The sequence below is a fragment of the Triticum dicoccoides genome, chromosome 1A (genome assembly GCF_002162155.2).
Source record: "Triticum dicoccoides isolate Atlit2015 ecotype Zavitan chromosome 1A, WEW_v2.0, whole genome shotgun sequence".
NCBI lineage: Eukaryota > Viridiplantae > Streptophyta > Magnoliopsida > Poales > Poaceae > Triticum > Triticum dicoccoides.
Window position 1 is genome coordinate 568,141,975 of NC_041380.1, and position 14,906 is coordinate 568,156,880.

The 14,906-nt window shown below is 47.2% G+C and overlaps 1 long non-coding RNA gene across 1 annotated transcript; it reads right to left on the bottom strand.

Annotated features, from left to right (window-relative positions):
* Positions 1-2,058: 2,058 nt before the first annotated feature.
* LOC119291242 lies at positions 2,059-4,610 on the bottom strand. Its single transcript, XR_005142271.1, has 3 exons — positions 4,367-4,610; positions 3,351-3,451; positions 2,059-2,505 (listed from the first exon to the last, which is right to left on the bottom strand). It is a non-coding gene; the product is annotated as an uncharacterized LOC119291242 (long non-coding RNA).
* Positions 4,611-14,906: the final 10,296 nt, after the last annotated feature.

Sequence of the window (14,906 nt, forward strand, 5' to 3'; positions counted from 1 at the left end):
CATTTACAGTTACATTGTATTCCTTCCAGATGATTGGCTTGCTTAGGAGAGCACTGCTGTCTAAGCACCCTTTGACTGGCCTATATTTCAATGCTGCTATAACGCCCAATGGGGTGAGTTCTTCCCAGCTTCCTCACAATCTGTTCGCACCACAAGCAATTGAGGCTGAGCCCAAGTTCAAACCAATAACGATAAAGCTTGTTCAGAAGAAGGATAATTCCTCGGTGTTGTACGCGGAAGTTAAACAAGACTTGGTTGATCTTTTGTTTGGCCTCCTTTGCATTCCTGTTGGGTCTATAATGAAGACTTATAGTCGACTGTCACCAAATGGATGTCTTGATAATCTCTACAAAAGTGTAAATGGAGCAGGATGAGTAAAACAAGACTGCAGAAGCTTACTCCTATCCCCAAAGCTGGCCCCTTTCTTTGGGTGCAGCAGTAATGTGCTCCAAGTAGAAGAATTACCTCGGAGATGCCATAACTTTCCAAGGTATCTTTACGAGATGAATCCGAAATCCCCCAAAAGAGGAGATGAAGCTTCTTATAGGGCTTATGTCAATGGAGGGTCCATCAACTTCATCGTGACTGATGATCTGCGTATCGTCGATTTCTCCCTGGCCAAGAGTCTCCAAGCCATACATGCAGCCAAGATTCCCAAGGGCGAGCTTGTGGAGAAAGAGATAACACTTGACAAAACCCAGGTAAGTCAACAAGGCAAGAGAAGTAGTACATCGTTTTCTCCCCTTTTCCAGTTTTGTATGTTCTTAACAGCTGTTTTTTCTGGCAACAGGTTTTGAAGCTACTAAGAGCTTCACTGGATACTCGCAATGCCCTAAGCAGTGTGCTCTTGCCTCCAATTCCAAAGAAGAGTGTCACCACCAGCGCCGCGACGACGTCAACTCCAGCCGCCATGGCATCAGTACCTCCCCAGCCGAGAAGGAGCCCGCGGCTCCGGAAGCCCATTCAGCCATCAGAGTGACCCACCTACCCATATCATGCGAAAACGAAAGATGCCAAGAAGAAGACATTTCTGCGAACTAAGGATTGTCCTGTGCAAACTTGCAATCGCGTCTCAGTTGCTTGAATGAAGCCACTGTCCTGCAGTTTACCCAGTTGCTTGAAAAAATTCTGTTTCTTTTTTTCCGTTTTCCCTAATTACTAGTATCATGTTTCGAGTGATTGGAAACACTCACCTCTGTTAAATTGGCATTCAAATGTTGAACGATGTCGAGGGCAAATCCTGTTCTGTGTTTTTTTTTCTTGAGAAAATCTCAGGAAGCTTTTATTTAACTCATCACAATGTTTACATGGATGAAAGTAAGATCTCCCGGGTTGCCCAACCAAACATGACGGCCAACACCGATATTCGAGTTCCTAATACTCATGACTAAAAAAGCAACTAGTAAAAAGACTAGAACGATCTATAATTTCTTGAATAATCGCACCATGACTTGCCGCACTTCTCTGCTTGATGTCGTTGATGACAGCTTTGCAATATGAAGCAATATAGATTCTCCGCTCATAGAGATCATCGGCCAAAGCCTGTGCTTCTCGAACTACAAGGGCATCTAGTGTGGTTGGGTCAAAGATTCCCATAAAAGTGATCGTTGAAGCTCCCATGTAATTTCCATGAAAATCCCTGCACACAGCGGCCACAGCTCCCACCGAAGCATTCCAAGAGCGGCATCAACATTAATTTTCTTCATATTCTCCGGTGGAGCAACCCATCCGCTCTGCCTAGCAGGATGCTTGGCCCTCTCACTACTTATGGCTTCTTCATCGCCTGTAAGTCATCTATGAATGAGTTGATGAAAGCATTAGTAGCAAACGGCGTCTGGTATATGTCCTTGTGAAGAACTTTTCTCCTTGAGCTCCAGATCATCCACAGGGAGACAACCTTGGAGGCAGACTATATGGCAGCAAGGGTCTCATCCACCAAGGCGAGCAGCCGTAAAGGGGTCGACGTTCTCCATCTTCGACTCTTGGAGGCAGACTATATGGCACCGTAGTGCGGCAGTCCGGGCAGTTCAGATCTATCATTTGGAAACAGATGATACATCTTTGGGTGTGGCAAAACCAAAGCAGATTGGAACTCACAAAACCCAGCCTCGCACCTCAGTACAGCAGCAAACAGGCGTAGTACCACACGTAGACAGGGGTTGCAACAGCAAACAGGGCGTAGCATCAGGTTTTCCTAACATTGGACATAGACACACACATGATCACACATGTAACTCCTAGCTAGCACTTGGGGCTGCAGGCCCGGCAATTTGCCTGGCACTCCTTAACCGTGTGCCAGCACGGAACGCCCGGCTGCACGACGCAGCAGAAGCAGTCCGGTTTCCACTTCCAGAACTCACCTTTGGTCTTGCAATCCCTCATGACGCAGAACTTGAGGGAAAGACTGCAGTCTCCAGCAGCTGCGAGCCATCCGAACGCGACGAGCAGACCGATGGCCGCGCACGCGAGGCTGCTCCGCTTCATCTTTGGTTTTCCACCGGCAAACTGCAGGGAAGTCATAGTTGAGTAGGATTAGTCTGCTGAAGCGAAGTGCAAAGCAAGTGATTGAAAGCATAATGCATCTGCAAAGCATATTGTTGATTGGAAGTACGGAGTGCGCAACATAGCAACACTTTGGAGGTGTTTGGTACAACACAAGGTAACGGGACTGGTAATGGAATCAGGTAGCGGTGGGATCGTGGTGTAACAGGAGCATTTGATTTTAGTAATCAGATTACATCACAGAATCAAACTGGCACTGGCTTTCCACATACATCAGTGAACAGAATTTCAAAACCATCTATTTCACATAGAATTTTAAAAAGCATTTTACATGAATAAACACAAATACATCACTACAAGTTCTTAACCAGGGTTTAAACACACTTCAAAATAAAATAAAATGTCAGATTTCCTTTTTAGAACTACAAAATGTCAAAATTGAAGGACACTTCGGAGTTATAAATGAGTATATTAAACCATAGATACAAATTCATAATTAGCACCATTTTCCAAGTCAAGACCCTCGCAAACCAGCTTCATCATCAACCATGGAATGTTCCTTCAATCTTGCTAAAAGATTGAAGTTAATGTGGTCACAAAAGATTGAAGTTTGAAAATTGAAATTTTCTTGCTAAAAGAAATTAATGTCTATTCAAGTGTGGTTAGCACTAGATATATGAGTAGCATTTTTACTCTTTATTGATTATTGTCGTATTCGCAAGACACAAATGTAATATCAAACCATACAGCTTATAGACCTTTCATCAGAGAGGAAAATCACTACAAGCTAGGTAAAAGAAAATAAGTAATAGCAAAAGCATGGCCAACAACATTCGAGAAGAGCTGACCACTAGGTGGGAGCCTGGGAGGAGAGTGCCGAGCGGGACAAAACCGACGAAGTGCGCCGCTGCCGGGAGAAGGAATATTAAAGAGGTTGATACTTCAGATCCTGCACACGAAAGCAACAACAAAAAATAGAAATTGCTATCAATTATAAGCCAACGACATTGTACAGAAACAAAATACTAGTTTTCCTACGAGAAAAGCCGACAACAACACTTCAGATCTTGCACATGACATTGCTACTGTGAGAGTACAAACATAATAGGCAAGCTAGATACCACCATAAAAAAAACAGATCAAAGGGACAAAACCACTATACAACAAAAGAGAAAATACATACCCAAGCTTCTTGGATAAGAAATTTTGTCAATAAACAGAAACGAAAACGATGGCAGGAAACTATGGCTGAACGAAAACGATGTTATGTGTGCTCATTCTGGTTATGTCAAAAAGCTTCCTTTATATTCTTGTAAACTGAGATCGAGTTTGCAAACCCTACACATGAAAAGGTCCAGTTACTTGCAAAGATAACTTAGACGGGCAAGGTTGGAGGTGGAAGCTGACTTTTCGTCTTATTCACAAGGCTTGCTGAGTGCTCACTGACATCCTAAATTTGCAGCAACTCTATGGGAGACTCAAATGAAATTGTAGCCACACTCGTATGCCTATTTAAATTTTTGATGGTACATATGGGAGAGGAAAATGAATGCTAATGTGATTTATGCCAAATGCCATATTTCTAGGCAAATGTAGGAGGAGATTATAGGTAGTATTGCGGGAGGCAAAGCAGCGGTTTCTGAACATTCTGGCAGCTCTGTTTCTGAAAATCACTCTGCAACACTCAGCCTGGCATGGCACCTAAAGGAAATGCGAGTTGGAGATCACAAGCTGCAGGCATTTCACCTCAGCGGACTAATTTTCCTGTCCTGCTATTTTTGTTGGGGTTCAGATCCGCTGATCTGCAAAGTAAGCAAGGGCTACGGCCATGGATGTGTTGAGATCAACACGATTTTATCCATACCTGTATGTTCTTCGGGCTGGACGGTGAAGACGAGCTGGAGCGCCGCGCACTGCTGAAGGCCGCGCCGGGAGGAGCTCGACTCGACTGGGTTCCGGCCGGCCGCCTTGCGCCGTCGATCGAAATTGGTGAGGCACCGGGAGAAAGGGGATTCGGCCTCGGGGGGAGAATGTGAGCTGTCAAGTTGGGGAGAGAGAGCGCAGTGCAGGGAGCCCGGAGCTGAGGCTCCGCTTTCTCACTGCCACTGGAATAGGAATAGGGCAGCAAGATTTATGACGGAGAGGGAGCGGTGAGGAGTAAAGAGGCAAAGTCAGGTTGATGGCTTCACCTGCCGGACTAAATTGCTCAGGGGCGTTTTGGCTGGATGAACAGTCCATTCAAAATAAAAATGTAAGAAAAATCCAGATTCTTTTTGTTGATCTTGGTGTTGCATGTTTGACAAATTTCATGCTAAATGGAGCACCTGTGTTTCGTCGGTGACATTTGGTGTCACAAGCATGTCTGACAAATTTCATGCAAAACAAATTTGAGATGACATTTGGTGTTTTTTTTTTTTTGCACAGGCCAAAATGCTTAACATTTTTGCCTCAAAATTTACAGGTAGCATTTGGATGTGACTAAGAACACATAAAAAATTTGTCTTGTTTTTTTTTACATTTAAAAATTTATTTTTGGGTCCGAGAGCAGAATTGAGTTTCTGCAAAACCACCACATTTATAGATAGGATAACATGATGATGTTATCGGTTTTCTCAAAAATCACAAATCACCGACATTTATGTGGCAAGTGAGTGACAGATGCCACGTCCTTCGACTCCTGATGTGTTGCAAAGTGAGATCTTTTGTTACCTTTTAGATGCGGAATTGTTTTTTGACAAATGTGAACCATAAAAAGTAGGTGTCATCTGCAAGGTAGTAAGAGCATCTTCAGCCGTTCAGCCCCTTACGACGCCGAAAAAGCGACGTCTGGGGCCGAACCGGCGTTTGCTTTCGGCGTGGGGCCGATTGCGTTCCCAGTCGTCGCCCCCAAAATCGCGCAAACTCGGTGATCTGATGCGAATCTGGCACAAACTCGGCGATTTTTCATTAAAATTTGTACAAAAACGGAGAAACATACAAACAATGCCTAGCCCTATTACGCCGCGGCCGCCGCCCGCCTTCTACATGCCAAGGAGCCTGTAGAACCGGGTGTAGTCGCCGCCGTCGTCGTCGTCGTCGTTGCCGCCACCCTGCGCCCCGCGGAGCCGCCGTCATCCCTACTGCCCCCCTGACTAGGGTCGCCGACGCGCGGGGGGTTGGACGGCCCAGGCTCGTCCTCATCGTTGCTGTCGAGGATGACGACACCGTCCTCCTTGCGTCCGCGGCGCCACGCCTTGATCTCCGCGTGCGCCCGGCGCTGGTGAGCCACATGCTCGCGGACATAGTCCGCCTTCGCCCACTTGAGGGCGGTCTCGTCTGCGGCGGCCATCTCCGCGTGCTCCAGCTTCACGAGAAGCAGCCCCGGCTTGGTCTTCGGCCGGACTAGGCGGAGGGAAGGCGGGGAGGGGCGCCCGCCCTTGTTGATGCCAAGGGCGCCGTTGCAGGTGCGACGCTCAAGCGGCGTCTCTCACGGCTCCGACTTGATGGGGCGGAGCGCCGGCGAGCCGGAGCCCAACGATGAGGAGGTCCCTGCCTCCATTCGCCGCAGCGTCTAGGAGCTGCCACGGCGACGAGAGAATGACGGGCGCGGCGGGTACTCGAGCCCGACGATGTGGTCAAGGACGACCTCGAGGGTGCGGCCGGGCACGCCCCACCACTCGCGCCGCCCATCGGCGTTGAGGCGGCCGCGGGGGATGATGCCGTTGGCAGAGGCGATCTGGTTTTCGCGGCGGCGCTCGAAGTACATCGTCCCCAGCGTGTGGCTGTCGGTGGCATACCTCGGCTCGTACCGTTGCGCCTCCATCAGCGACGAGCGGATGCGTGCGATCTCGGCCCGCCGTTCAGCCCCGGTGGGCACCTGTGGTACCGGGACGCCGCTGGCGCTCAACTTCCACAAGCCCGACACCCGCATGTCTGGGGGTGTCGGATAGTCGGCCTCATAGAGGAGGCGTGCCTCGTCCTCGTGGATATGGCGTCGGCTGAAGCCATTAGCCGCCGCGGAGTCGTCGGGATACCGCTCAGCCATGCTCATCGGTGTGGGAAGAGGGGGGAGAGGCGAGAGCAGGCGAGTTGTGGCGACTGTGGTGTTCACCGGCGGGGTGGTCGGCTTTTTATAGCCGAGGCGGGGTGGTGAGAATCTGCATGCCGGGCGGCGCGTGGCAGGAGCGGGCGGGACGCGCGTCGCGGCACCTTCACTGCACCGCCCGTGAGGCATCAATGGAGGCTGACCAGCGCGGCAGCCTTGGCATTGCTTCCTGCGGGAACCGAGGCAATGAGGACGACGAAGCGGCGTGCCGCTGACTCGGCGGGCCCATTCCTGTTCACGCCAAAATCGCTTTCCCTGGTGCCCCCAAGCGCCCCCAGCGCGCTGAGTTTGGCCTGGGTACGCCGGCACCAGTTTCAGCCCAAACCGGCAAAAAACGGGCTCCTGGGGGCGCGACTGGGCCGTTTTTTGGGCGCCGGCGGCAAAAAATGGCCTGGGGGGCCTGTTGGGGGCGCGGCTGGAGATGCTCTAACCCATTGTGTACTCACGACCATTGATCATATAGTTGCAAGTCTCCGGCAACAGGCCTAACAAACAGTGGTGATCTCGACAACACATTCAAATCATTGTGAGAGCCAGACAATCCAAAGAATGAATACCAAATCCATAGATCCTCCGATGCAACAGCCTCACGAATGATAGTTGGACTATGGCAGTGGCCTTTGTATTGACCTTTTTCGCCTTGCAGTTGATCCTAGCATCCCAGGCCATCTCTTTTTACGTTCGATGCCAACAACCTCCCGGTGTCTTCCTTGTTGGGTGCCTTCAAGTACTCCGGCCCTAAGATATCAATGACGACTCTTGTGTATCTTCGAATGGCCTCCAAGTTTGTATCTTCTCCAATGCGAAGATGCTCATCAATGGCATCGGCCGAACACCCATAGGCAGAACTCGAACAGCCGCAATACACTTCATAAAAGAGCTCGTGCTTATCTCTCCACATGCGTTCATCCTGAGTTTGAACCAATCATCATTCTTCTCCATGGGTTTTGCAATGGTGAGAAACAGACTTTTTGATGAGGAACACTAGATGAGAAGAAAGAAAACACATGCCAAATCTGTCTGGCTACTTCTAGATGCTTCCACTCTAGTGTAGTATTTCTTTCCTTTTCTTTTCCATCCTACCTACTGTTTTCTAGAGTCTTCTAGTTGTGAGTAGCTATGAGTAGAATGGTGAAACTTCCATAATGTTTTCTAGAGTATTCCAGCTATAAGTAGAAGTATGTGAAGGCTTCCCAAAGCCCTATAAATAGAGGTCCTCACCTCTACTTTGGACCCAGACTATGTACCCCTACCTATAATAAAACTTGTTGTTCTTATCTAAGATCTTGGAGTAGATCTCGCGCCCTAGGAGTTCTGGATTGAACTCTTGCTGCCCTATCAGTCTACATTCGCCTCTAGAGCGATATCTAGCGCAACACGTTGAAGCCGTTCCTTCAACACTTGTGCTGTACACATTGTAGCAGCAAAATGGAGTCGCTCCTTCACAACCTTTCCGCTGCTTCAGGTGGTATTAGAGCCTCGTTGACCCAACCCTACATATGCAAGAGATACATACAAGGTGAAAGCTGAGATCTCAAGTTTTAATGGAAATGTTGACATTGAAGGGTGCCTGGATTGGTTATATGAAGTGGAGAGTTTCTTTGAGGTCATGGAGGTTCCGGAAGATCGTAGAGTTCCTTTGGTCGCATACAAGCTGAAAGGAGGAGCCGGTGCATGGTGGCATCGCGTTCTAGAAGAGCGCAGGCTGAGAGGAGAACCTCGTGTGAGAACTTGGCGGCAAATGAAAAGTCTCTCGAAAGGGAGATTTTTGCCCGCTGATTATGACCAAATCCTATTTATCCAATTTCAAAATTGTGCTCAAGGAAATAGGACTGTTTCAAATTACACGGAGGATTTTCTAAGGCTACAAGTGAGGTGCAACCTTGCTGAAACTGAAGAGCAACAAGTTGCAAGGTACATCAATGGTCTCAATGATGCTATTCAAGATCGATTGATGATGCAACAAATCTGGTCCGTTGATCAAGCACAAGCTCTAGCCTTAAAGGCCGAGAGGTTTGTGAGGATGAGAAAGACAACTAAGGCTCCATATCCTCATACCGAAGGCCCATCTAGGAACCAACCTAATAGAGTGGAAGAAAAGACCACTCCACCAAAGACAAAATAGCCCATCCCGAAGCAAACTAGAAGCAAGGGTAAGGCAAATGAAGGCCCAAAGTGCTATAAATGTGGTAAAGAGGGACACATATCCAGCGGTTTCCCACTAAGGAAATTTTTTAACATGACTATCCATGATGGTGGAAACGATGAGGAAGAATACGAATCTGAAGATGTAGACAGACAAGAGGTTTGTTAAGAAGAAGGTGAATAGGTGGTATGTGTGATCTAGTGTGTCCTATGTTCCACACCACAACTCGATGACACACAACGGAAGAAAATATTTGAGAGCAAATGCACAGTGAATGGCAAGGTATGCAAACTAGTGATTGATAGTTGCATTGCAGCTGCGAGAATCTTATCTCCCAGAAGTTGGTGGACCATTTAAAGCTTGAAACCCATGATCATCCAAATCCCTACACTATTGGATGGATCAAGAAAGGAGTGAATATGAGGATCACCAAACAATGCAACCTGCCACTTTCTTTGGGTAAGCATTATCGCTCAAATGTGTTGTGTGATGTGGTTGACATGTATGCCAGCCATGTTCTTCTTGGGAGGCATTGGCAATTTGATGTCTATACTACACACAAGGGAAAGGAAAATTCTTACTCTTTCATTTGGAACAAGAGAAAGATCATTATCTTACCAAACAAAATTGAAGGTAATACCTCTAAGGAGGAGGGGAAAACTATGATAACTATCTCCCATACCTCTCATGAGTTTATGGAAGACTTGAAGGAGGTAGATTTGTGTGATGCACTTGTTGTAAACGGAGAAGAGCACCTGACTGTTGAAATTCCAGCAAAGGTACGTGGTTTATTGGCAGAATTTTAGAACATACTTGGGGAGCCACATGGCTTGCCACCGATAAGAGGAATTCAACATAGAATTGACTTAATTCTGGGAGCAAGTCTTCCTAATCTTCCACACTAACGAATGAGCTCAAAGGAGCATGATATATTGAAGGAGAAAGTGGAGGAATTGCTGCAAAAGGGGCACATTCGAGAAAGTATTAGCCCATGTGTTGTACCAGCCCTGCTCGCGCCTAAGAAAGATGGATCTTGGCGCATGTGTACGGACAATAGAGCCGTTAACAAGATCATCGTAAGCAAGGATGAGGATGAACACTTTGATCACATTCGGAAGGTGCTAGAAGTACTAAGGGAAAATGAGCTCTATGTCAACTTGGAGAAATGTGTTTTCTTGCAAACACAACTTCTTTTCCTATGATTCGTCATAACATGTGACGGCATTTGTGTTGATGATTCTAAGGTTGAAGCAATTCGAGAATGGCCAACTCCGAAGACCATTTCTGAGAAAGGAAAGTTCCAATGGACAGAAGCAGCTGAAGCTAGTTTCAGTGAGGTTAAACAAAAGCTATCACAAGCTCCTGTCTTGGTGCTACCTGATTTCAACAAGACTTTTGAGTTGGAGTGTGATGCAAGTGGAGTAGGCATTGGAGCTGTCCTATCTCAAGAAAGGAAGCCCATTGCTTTCTTTAGTGAGAAGTTAAGTGAAGCTAGACAGAAGTGGAGTACCTATTAGCAAGAATTATATGTTGTTTTCAGAGCGTTGAAAACTTGGGAAGTCTATTTGCTTCCTAAAGAGTTCATTGTTTATAGCGACCATCTGAAGAATTTTAGAAATCAAAAGCATGTTGACCGCATGCTAGCAAGGTGGGCAACATATCTGGAGAGGTTTAACTATCTCATCATGCATAAATCTGGAATAACTAATAGGGTGGCCGATGCTTTGAGTCGTCGTGCATGCCTCTTTACTTCTTTTGAAGTTGAACTTCCGGGCATGGATCAAATAAAGGAGTTGTATGAGGGTGACGAAGACTTTGGCCATGTTTGGGTAAAGCACGCAAGGGGCCAACCATTAGGTGATGACTATTTGATGCAAGATGGATATCTCTTCAAAAATGATCGTTTGTGCATTCCAAGAAGTTCTCTACGTGACAAGCTGGTTAGAGAGCTCCATTCAAGTGATCTTAGTGGCCATGTTGGACGGGACAAGAATGTCGCTAGCCTGGAAGCTCACTACTTTTGGCCACAACTAAAGAGAGATGCTGGAAAGTTTGTTCAATGATGCCCTATATGTCAAACCTACAAAGGCCAAGTCCAGAACATAGGGTTATACATGCCTTTGCTTGTTCCCGTCGCTCCATGGGAGGACATCTCTATGGACTTCGTCTTGGGCTTGCCAAGAACAAGACGAGGGAGTGATGCTGTGTTTGTGGTCGTGGACAGATTCTCTAAGATGGCTCATTTCATTCCATGCCTCAAGGACGCTGATCATGTGGCAAACCTATTCTTTCGAGAAGTGGTCAGACATCATGGAGTTCCAAGGTCCATCGTCTCAGATCGTGATAGCAAGCTTCTTGATGCATTTTGGCTCACTTTGTGGAAGCAATTCAACACTGAATTGAAATTTTCTAGCATTGCTCATCCACAAACAGATGGACAAACGGAAGTGGTGAACAAGTTTTTGGGTAATCTGATCCGTTGCATTTGTGGAGAAAGAAAGGGGCAATGGGATTTGGCTTTATCTCTTGCAGAGTTCTCCTACAATAACTCCAAGCATAGATCCACAGGAAGGGGCCCTTTTTCCATTGTCTACACTAAAGTTCCAACACATGTGGTGGACCTGGTGAAGCTGCCATCAAGGGGAAACTCAAAATCAGCATTGTCCTTTCTTGATAATTACACCGAGTTATTTGAAGAGATTCACGGCACTTTGGAAGCACAAAATCAGAAATATAAACAACTTGTTGATTGCAAAAAGAGGCCAAAATCATTCCAAGTCGGTGATAAGGTGATGGTCTACCTCTGAAAAGAGAGGCTACCTTTAGGTGTTAAAGGGAAACTTATGCAGCGAAGGTATGGGCCCTTCTCTATCGTGAGGAAGATAAATGATAATGCTTATATGATAGATCTTCCAAGTGACATGGGTATCTCCAACACTTTCAATGTTGCGGACTTGACTCTCTACCATCCAGAAGAAGCACTCTATGAAGATAACTCGAGGGCGAGTTCCAAACAACCAGGGGAGAATGATGAGGAACAATAGATGAGAAGAAAGAAAACACATGCCAGATCTGTTTGGCTACTTCTAGATGCTTCCACTCTAGTGTAGTATTTCTTTCCTTTTCTTTTCTATCTTACCTATTGTTTTCTAGAGTCTTTTAGTTGTGAGTAGCTATGAGTAGAATGGTGAAACTTACATAATGTTTTCTAGAGTATTCCAACTATAAGTAGAAGTATGTGAAGGCTTTCCAAAGCCCTATAAATAGAGGTCTTCACCTCTACTTTGGACCCAGACTATGTACCCCTGCATATAATAGAACTTGTTGTTCTTATCTAAGATCTTGGAGTAGATCTTGTGCCCTAGGAGTTCTGGATTGAACTCTGGCTGCCCTATCAGCCTACATTCGCCTCTAGAGCGATATCTAGCGCAGCACGTTGAAGCTGTTCATTCAACACTTGTGCTGTACACATTGTAGCAGCAAGATGGAGTTGCTCCTTCACAACCTTTGTGCTGCTTCACTTGTGTGCATCCAAAATCGGAGCCGAAAATACTTCTCCAGATAGGTTGACTTAGGGTTGAAATAATCTCTCATAATCATGGCACGGCCTTGCACTCTATCACGACCGAGTGGTATGCGGTCGAACTGCGAGCATCGTTGGAGATCACGCCAACGACAATTTCAAAGTCATCATCATCTTCTTCCTCCTCCCCCGATGAAGAGTCCTTGAAGATCATTTCTATCAGCCTCTTGATCTTCAATTTAAATGACTCGGTTGAATTCAATTGACCAAAAAGTAAACAAAACTCACCTAGGCAAAACCGTCGAACACTTGCAAGGCGGCAAATGTGTAACAGCCGACCGGCGACGTTGAGCGGATACTATCGGTCGGCGAGGCATGGAGATGACCGACAAAGCACGGTCATGTACTGGTGAGGCTACGAGGAGGAAGAAGATCCGTGCCGATTTCCTGCGGCGGAGTAGATGCAGCGGCGGTGACGTTTGAACTCAACTCCGGCGATGGCTATGGCCGGCGGCCAGCTGAGACTGGGGCAGAAGGGTGGCGAGGGCGAATGAGAGCAACGAGGTAGCGGTGGAGGTGGCAGGTAGTCGCCGGCAGCAGCGCCGGTGGTGAGGTAGCGGGAGGTGGGGCATGAAAAATAGGCCGCAACTTTAACTCGACCGGATGGAGGCGGAGTCTATTTAGGAGTCCATGGTGCCGAGGAGTATAATTTATTCTCCGCTAACAATTATAAGAGTTCGGCTAGGTGCTGGTTAAAGGAGCAAATCATGATTTTTGGGCTCTAACCGGATATAGAGGATCGGCTAGAGTTGCTCTAAATTACTTGCCATCATGACCAACCTAACATCAAACCGAACTTTTTCGACTCAGCCAATTTGTGAACATTTCTTAAAATCCAAGATTTTTTTTCAAATTTGTGAATATTTTTCTAAACTTATGATCATTTTTTAAATTCGTGTTGTTTTTAAAATTTTGAAATATTTTAAAAATTAATGTACATTTTTTGAAAGTCATGAACATTTTTTGAATTCATGAATTTGATTTAAATAAGGAAAAAACAAATACAGAAAAAAAGAAAAAAAGGGCGCCCCTCCCCACAGATGGGTCAGCCCAAAAGGGTGTGCTAGGTGAAAGGGAGTGCGCGTTTGGGTGACTCGCATCGCACGACACGCTAAACAGGAGGTCTTCATATGCACGCTAAATAGAGCGGCATCCAAAGGCCAGGAACAACCACATCTTGAGATTCCATGGTTAAAACTGCTAATGACCTGAGAGGACCAGAAGCAAAATAACATTAGTGAAGAAGGCGAGGGGCTGAAAATTCTAAACCAACGGACATTTATAGGGTATTACGCAAGATTTCTTCCAACCAGATGATCCCAGCTCAGCTTCCGCGTAAAACTCCGTTACCATGTGCCCGTGCGTGTAGCATTCCTCGCGAGGGGCTCATGGGGCACGTGGCGATGGTTTAAGCTGTGCTAGAATCAGTCGACGGAATTAGAGCATTTTCAAGAAAATTTAGGATAATACAAATGAACAAGTAGAAGTGGGTGACTCATGGGCTGAGAGAAATCCGCGCCAGAATTTGGCCCAACTTCTGGCCTAGGCAGCGCACAAGAGACAGTCGTCGCCCACCCTCCACCATTTCACACGCCGCTCGAAATCCCAAATCCCCAAAACACTCACCGTCGGCCATGGACGGGCGGGCAGCCTTCACCAACGTGGACACAGTGACATATAACATGTCTTGAAGTTCCAGATTTTTTTGTCAAATATAAATATACAAAATAAGTTTTTTTATTAAAAAATTCATATTTTTAGTATTTATGTCGGACAAAAAATTCTGAAACATTTATCCTAGATTCTAGTTAGAAAGTTTTGCCACGCTGTAAAGATTTGAACTTCAAGACATATTCTATATGAGAGCAAAAAAAGAGAAAAATTCATATAGAAAGTTAGTTGTGTCGCACGGATCTTAAAGCGATATTGGAGAGCCGAGATAGGAGGGCCGGGGTGCAGGTGCTCTAAAAATCCACATCCGCGAGTCACGGAGTTCATGCTGACGTACATCTACCAGCTCCTCCCCGACTTCCCCGTCTACCACGACCGGCGGCTCACCTCCCTTGCCGCCTCCGACCGCATCGACCGCCTTCCCCGCGCGCTCCTACGTGAAATCCTCTCCCGCCTTCCCCGCGCGCTCCTACGTGAAATCCTCTCCCGCCTCCCGGCCAAGGACGCCGTGTGCACCGCCATCCTCTGCTCTCGATGGCGCATGCTCTGGCTCTCCACGCCCCTTCTCCTAAGCGACGCCCAGCTCCTTCACGGCTGGCCCCCAACGCCGGCCAACTCGCCGCCCATCACTGCCACCGTCTCCAGCATCCTCGAAGTGCATCCGGGGCTTTTACGCTGCGTCCGCCTCGTCTACAGCCACATGAGCGGGTACCGTCCCCAGCTCGCGCGCTGGCTCCAACTCCTCGCCGCCAAGGGCGTCCAATACCTCGTCCTCGTCAACCGCCCGTGGCCTTGCGAGGTGCCCCTCCCGGCCACGTCTACACCATCACCACCCTCACATGCCTCTATGTCAGCCTCTAGAAGTTACCGAACACGGCCGCCCTGCGTGGCGGCTCTTTTCCCCACCTCCGGGAGCTCGA